This window comes from Phocoena sinus, chromosome 15, assembly GCF_008692025.1.
Source record: "Phocoena sinus isolate mPhoSin1 chromosome 15, mPhoSin1.pri, whole genome shotgun sequence".
NCBI classification, from domain to species: domain Eukaryota; kingdom Metazoa; phylum Chordata; class Mammalia; order Artiodactyla; family Phocoenidae; genus Phocoena; species Phocoena sinus.
The window spans coordinates 26,992,301-26,998,508 of NC_045777.1; positions in this window are offsets into that span (position 1 = coordinate 26,992,301).

Consider the following 6,208-nt stretch of genomic DNA (forward strand, 5'->3'; position numbering starts at 1 on the left):
GGTACGCGGGCCTCTCACTGTTGTGGCCTCTCCCATTGCGGAGCACAGGCTCCAGACGCGCAGGCTCAGTGGCCGTGGCTCACGGGCCCAGCCGCTCCGCGGCATGTGGGATCCTCCCGGACCGGGGCACGAACCCGTGTCCCCTGCATCGGCAGGCAGACTCTCAATCACTGCGCCACCAGGGAAGCCCCATCCTGTGAATTTTTAAGATCTGAGATATTGTGTTTCTTAAGTTCTAAAATTGTCATTTGGTCATTTGGTTTTTTTTGTTTTTTCTTAGTATAATTCAGTGATTCTTTTTAAAATCATTTTATTAAGGTATAATTGACATAGAGGAAGCTACAAATATTTAATGTATACAACTTGATGAGTTTGAAGGTAAGTATACACTACTGAAAATTTCACCACAATAATCAAGGCCATAAATTTATCCATGACCTCCAAAAGTTTCCTCCTGCCCCTGCCTTTAAAAATATTGATTTCCTTTGTGTGGTGAGAGCAATTAACATAAGATCAACCCTCCCAGCAAGTTTTTTTCTTTTTATTCTGTAAAACTTTTTATTTTAATTTTTGAATTTTATTTTATTTATTTTTTTATACAGCAGGTTCTTATTAGTTATCCATTTTATACATATTGGTGTATATATGTCAATCCCAATCTCCCAATTCATCACACCCAGCAAGTTTTTAAGTATACATACAATACAACACTAACTACAGGCCCTGTGCTGTACAGATCTCCAGAACTTGTTTGTTTTGTATTACTGAGGCTTTGTACCTTTTGACCAACACTGCCTGCTTTTTGGCTCTTTTTTTTTTTTTTTTTTTTTTTTTTTTGGCTCTTTTTTAATGGTTTCTATTTCTCTGCTGAGAATGTCTGTTTTCACATTCATTCTAAAGCATCCATCTTTCCCTCACAGAGTACTGTTATAATAGCTGCTTTGAAGTCTTTGTCTGACAATTCCAACATCTGGGTCTTTTCATGGTTTGCATCTATTGTCTTTTGCTTTGAGAATTGGTTGGATGTTCCTTATTGAGTAACTTTTTATTGTATCCTGGACATTTTCAATATTATCTTCTGAGACTCTGGGTACTGTTAAAAAGCCTCTGGAAATTTGTTCTTTTTTAGTAGCAGGCAAACCTGGTTAGGTGCAGACTGCATGTTCTATGTCACCTGATGCAGGGAGTGATTCTAATCAGTTTTACTTTCAAAGCTTTGCTATGTGGTTTGGGTCTGCCTGGTGCAGGGGGTAGTCTGGGATATGGGCAGTGGTTTACATGGTGCCAGTACCCAAAGCTTTGCTCACCTTCTTGGGGTGTCTTCCATACAGGCTCAGCTTGGGGTTCAGCCCAGGACTTGTGTTGGTTCATACACAGAATTAGAGGGTTTCCTTCATCCATTCTCTCCTCTCCAGCATTTTATCTACATTATCTGGCTCTACAGGCCCATTTTTTCTGGTCCTCTGGTCTGAAACATGAAGTTCTCTCAGAGTTCTAACCACCAGCACTGTCACCACTGGGCCTACCCCTGGGGCAAAGCAGCAAGAGAAAAGACAGAAAACTGAGGATTTGCCCCACAGTATTTACACTCAGGGGTCCCTTTTCCAAGTTCTTTTCTCCAGCAGGTGGGTTTTCTCAAGACTCTTCTCTCAACGACTTTGGGAACTGCAGAGCAGACTGGGGCTGAGAGCAAAGATTAAATAAAAATAATAACAAGGAGGGCTTCCCTGGTGGCGCAGTGGTTAAGAATCCTCCTGCCAATGCAGAGGACACGGGTTCAAGCCCTGGTCCGGGAAGATCCCATATGCCACAGAGCAACTAAGACCGTGTGCCACAACTACTGAGCCTGAGCTCTAGAGCCTGTGAGCCACAACTACTGAGCCCGCGTTCTGCAACTAATGAGCCCGTTTTCTGCAACTACTGAAGACGGCGCCCCTAGAGCCCATGGCTTGCAACAAGAGAAGCCACTGCAATGAGAAGCCTGAGCACCGCAACAAAGAACCAACACAGCCAAAAATAAATAAATAAATATTTAATTAAATAAAAAAAAATAATGCCAAGGAATTCCTCACACTTTCCAGCTTCCGGAGGTTCATTTTCCCCGTTCTCTGGCCAGAATGTTGGGCTTCTCTATGGGAGTTTTTGCTGCTCATGTCAGGTGTGCAGTTTCCTGAACTCAGAGTACCCTGGGTCTAAGCAAGAAGATACAGGAAGAACATCTACCAGGAAACTCACTACTGCTGTGTGGGTTATCCTTCATATTTTGACTTTTCACTCCAATCTGCTCTCTATTATTTACTTTACAGTGTTCTTTCTTATTTATTTATTTTTGGCTATGTTGGGTCTTTGTCGCTGCACGCTGACTTTCTCTAGTTGCGGCAAGCGGGGGCCACTCTTCGTTGCGGTGCGCGGGCTTCTCATTGCAGTGGCTTCTCTTGTTGCGGAGCACAGGCTGTAGGCACGTGGGCTCAGTAGTTGTGGCGCACGGGCTTCGTTGCTCCACGGCATGTGGCAATCTCCTGGATCAGGACTCGAACCTGTGTCCCCCTGCATTGGCAGGCAGATTCTTAACCACTGCGCCACCAGAGAATGGCTTTCTTGAGTAGTTGCTTTTTGTATTTGTCCAGAGTTTTTAGCTGTAACCAGTGGGAGAGTTGGGCTGTAGGAGGCTTACTCTAGCTTAGCCTTCATTCTCTCTCTTTTTTATTTTAATGTCTTTTTCTTCCTTTTGAGGTAGTTTTAGACTTACAGAAGTTGCAAAACTAGTACAGAGTTCCTGTATGTCCTATGCCCAGCTTTCCCTTTTGCCAACATCTTACATAATGATAGAACCCTTATCAGAACTAAGAAATTAACCTTGGATATTACTATTAACTGAAGTTCTAACAACAGAAGTTATTTGGGTTTCATCAGTTTGCCTATTAATGTCCTTTTTCTGTTCTAGGATCCAGTCCAGGAAGGACCCCACATCACATGCGGTTGTCATGTCTCCTTAGTCCCCTCCAATTTGGACAGTTCCTCTGTCCTTCCATCTTTTTCACGATCTTGACCCATTTGAAGAATACTAGCCAGCTCTTTTGTAGACTGTCCGTCAATTTGGGTTTGTCGTAGGTTTTCTCGTGATCAAATTGAGGTTATGCATTTTGGGGGAAAAACACCACAGAAGTGACATATGCCCAAGACCTCATGAGGTTGATATGTATAACTGGTGACATCACCTTGATCCCTTGTTTAGGGGGGTGTCTGCTGGATTGATATTAAAATTAATATTTTACTCTTTGTAATTATTAAATACATTAAGGGGGATATTTTGAAACTGTGAAAATATCCTGTTTCTGCTTAAAGTCTGACCCACTGAATTTAGCGTCCTTGAAAGACATCATTGGAAGGAACTTATGCAAAGCCCAGAGGCTGGACCATAGAAGAGAGGTCATGGCAGGTGGGCACTTACTGGAGAGGCCCTGAGGCCCCAGTGGGCTTTGGTGATCAAAGCAACTCTCAGTACCCACTTCCAGAGCTAGGGACTGGGCTGCCAGGGGATGGCAGGAACTTGGGTACCCCTCTTCCCAATGCCAAGGTATCTGCAGGATTGTCCCCCAACCACTCCCCACCCCAGCAGGGTGAATGGAGCTGGAGCGGAGTATAGTGTGAGTACCTCTATTCATCCACGCCGTCTTTCATTCAACAAGTACTTACTGAGCACCAATTGCATGCCAGGCTTTGTGCTGGACAGAGGTCATACAGCAGAGAACAAAGCAGTCCATGGAGCCCCCGTCCTAGAGAAAGGAGTCACAATAAACAAGGGAACAAACACACAAGATTGTTTTGGTTTTATACTGTTTGGTAACAACTACTCCAAAACTTTGCGTCTTAAAAGACAACAGCCATTTTATTATATCTCACAGATTCTATAGACCAGGAATTCAGGCAGGGCTTGGTTGGGCAATTCTGCTCCCTGTGGCGTCAACTGTGGTCACTCAGTGAGATTCAGCCGACAGACGGGTTAGTCCAGAGCATCCAAGATAGCTTCTTGTAGACCTGAATGACCGGATGGCTGAGCTCAGCTGGCAGTGTCATCGGGTGTGCCTGCCCATGGCCTTGCCAGCAGGAAGGTCTCATGGCAGGCTCACCTGGCTGCTACTTCCTCCAGAGTGAGTGCCCCAGGAAAACCAGACGGAGGCTGAATGCCCTTTCCTAATCTAGCCTTGGAAGTCATGTAGCATCAATTGCTGTAAACTATTGGTCAAAGCAGTCACAGAAACCCATCCAGGTTCACAGGGAGGGGACATAGACCCACCTTTCAAAGGAAGGAATAATTGTGGCCATTTAAAAAAACTGCCACGGGCTTCCCTGGTGGCGCCGTGGTTGAGAGTCGGCCTGCAGATGCAGGGAACACAGGTTCGTGCCCCACTCCGGGAGGATCCCACATGCCATGGAGCGGCTGGACCCGTGAGCCATGGCCGCTGAGCCTGCGCGTCCAGAGCCTGTGCTCCGCAGCGGAAGAGGCCATAACAGTGAGAGGCCCGCGTATTGCAAAAAAAAAAAAAAAAAAACCTGCCACAAAGATAATGAGTTGTTCTAAGTGCAACAAGTCCAGAGAGGTTAAGCAGATTTCCCCAAGGACAATTACAGATGTGAATGTGTGAATGGTACTAGGAAGGAAACACAAAACAGGGTGAAAGGCAGGGAATGAAAGGAGATGGTGGGAATTCCCTGGTGGCCCAGTGGTTAGGACTCTGCGCTTTCACTGCCGAGGGCCTGGGTTCAGTTCCTGGTCGGGAAACAAAGATCCCACAGGAGGAGTGACCAAAAAAAAAAAGAAAGAAAGAAGGGAGATGGTGGGACTTCCCTGGTGGTCCAGTGGTTAAGAATCCATGCTCCCAATGCAGGGGGCCTGCGTTCGATCCCTGGTCAGGGAACTAGATCCCGCATGCATGCTGCAACTTAAGACCCGGCACAGCCAAATAAACAAATAAATAATTTTTTTTTAAAAAAAAGAAAAGAGATGTTATGGTCAGGAAGACCCCTCTGATGGAACATTTGGGCTGAGACCTGAGTAACAAGAATATTTATTTGTGGGGCATAGAATTTCAGGCAACAGGCACAGCACATGCAAAGGCCTCCCAGTCAGGGAAGAGTAATTGGAAAGTGACCAAAGTGACAGGAGAGCAGTGAGGTGAGTGCAGGCGAGTGGGAGGACATAGGCAGGAGCCAGGCCTTATTGTGCCTTGTGAGCTGTGGTACAGAATTAGGATTGTATTCTAAGAGCAGCTGGAAGGTACAGGAGACTCTTATGCAGGCAAGTGATATGTTCTGCCAACATTTTAGAAAGATCCCTCTGGCTGCCATTTGGAGAATGTGGAGGGGGGCGGGGGACAGTGCTAGAAGCAGGGAGACCAGTGAGGAGGCTACTGCAATGTCCAGGTGTGAGGTAATGGAAGCCAGGGGGATGGGCAGAAATGCGTGCATTTGGGATACATTTAGGGGGTTAGAATTGGCAGGACTTGGAGATGGAGTGAATGTGTGTGTGTGTGTGTATGTGTGTGTGTGTGTATGTGTGTGTGTGTGTGTGTGTGTCTGTGGCATGCTTTCCAAGGAGTGTCCTTGTTTCTACTTTGTCCAGAATTCTAAAACCAGCCCAGAAGACAATTTTAACGATGAAATAGTCTTGCTAATCCTCAAAATGGGGAGGTCAAGGCTGGGAACTCTGGGCAAGTCACTTAACTTCTCTGCGTTTTCCTTTTCTTATCTCTACAGTGAGTGTGTTGGGTTAAGTGGTATGTAAGGGACTTCCCAGTTCTGACTCCTCTGTTTAATCAAAATAGACTCCAGTCCAACCTAGTAACATTTAAACTGTGTATGCCCTGTGATGCCGCCATCTCACTCCTTCACACACATCTTCACTGGGAGATATGCACAAGGACATTCAGAGCAGCCCTGCTGATAACAGCAAAAATAATGCAACAACCCAAAGGTCCAGCAACAGAGGATTGGGTAAATAAATCACATTATAGGGACTTCCTTGGCAGTCCAGTGATTAAGACTCCCTGCTTCCACTGCAGGGGTTGTGGGTTCGATCTCTGGTTGGGGAAGTAAGATCCTGCATGAGGAGCAGCACGGCCAAAAAAAAAAAAAAAAAAAAAAATCACATTATAGAATACAATACACAGTGAAAAGTGAGTGAATTAAGGCTACACACATCATTGTG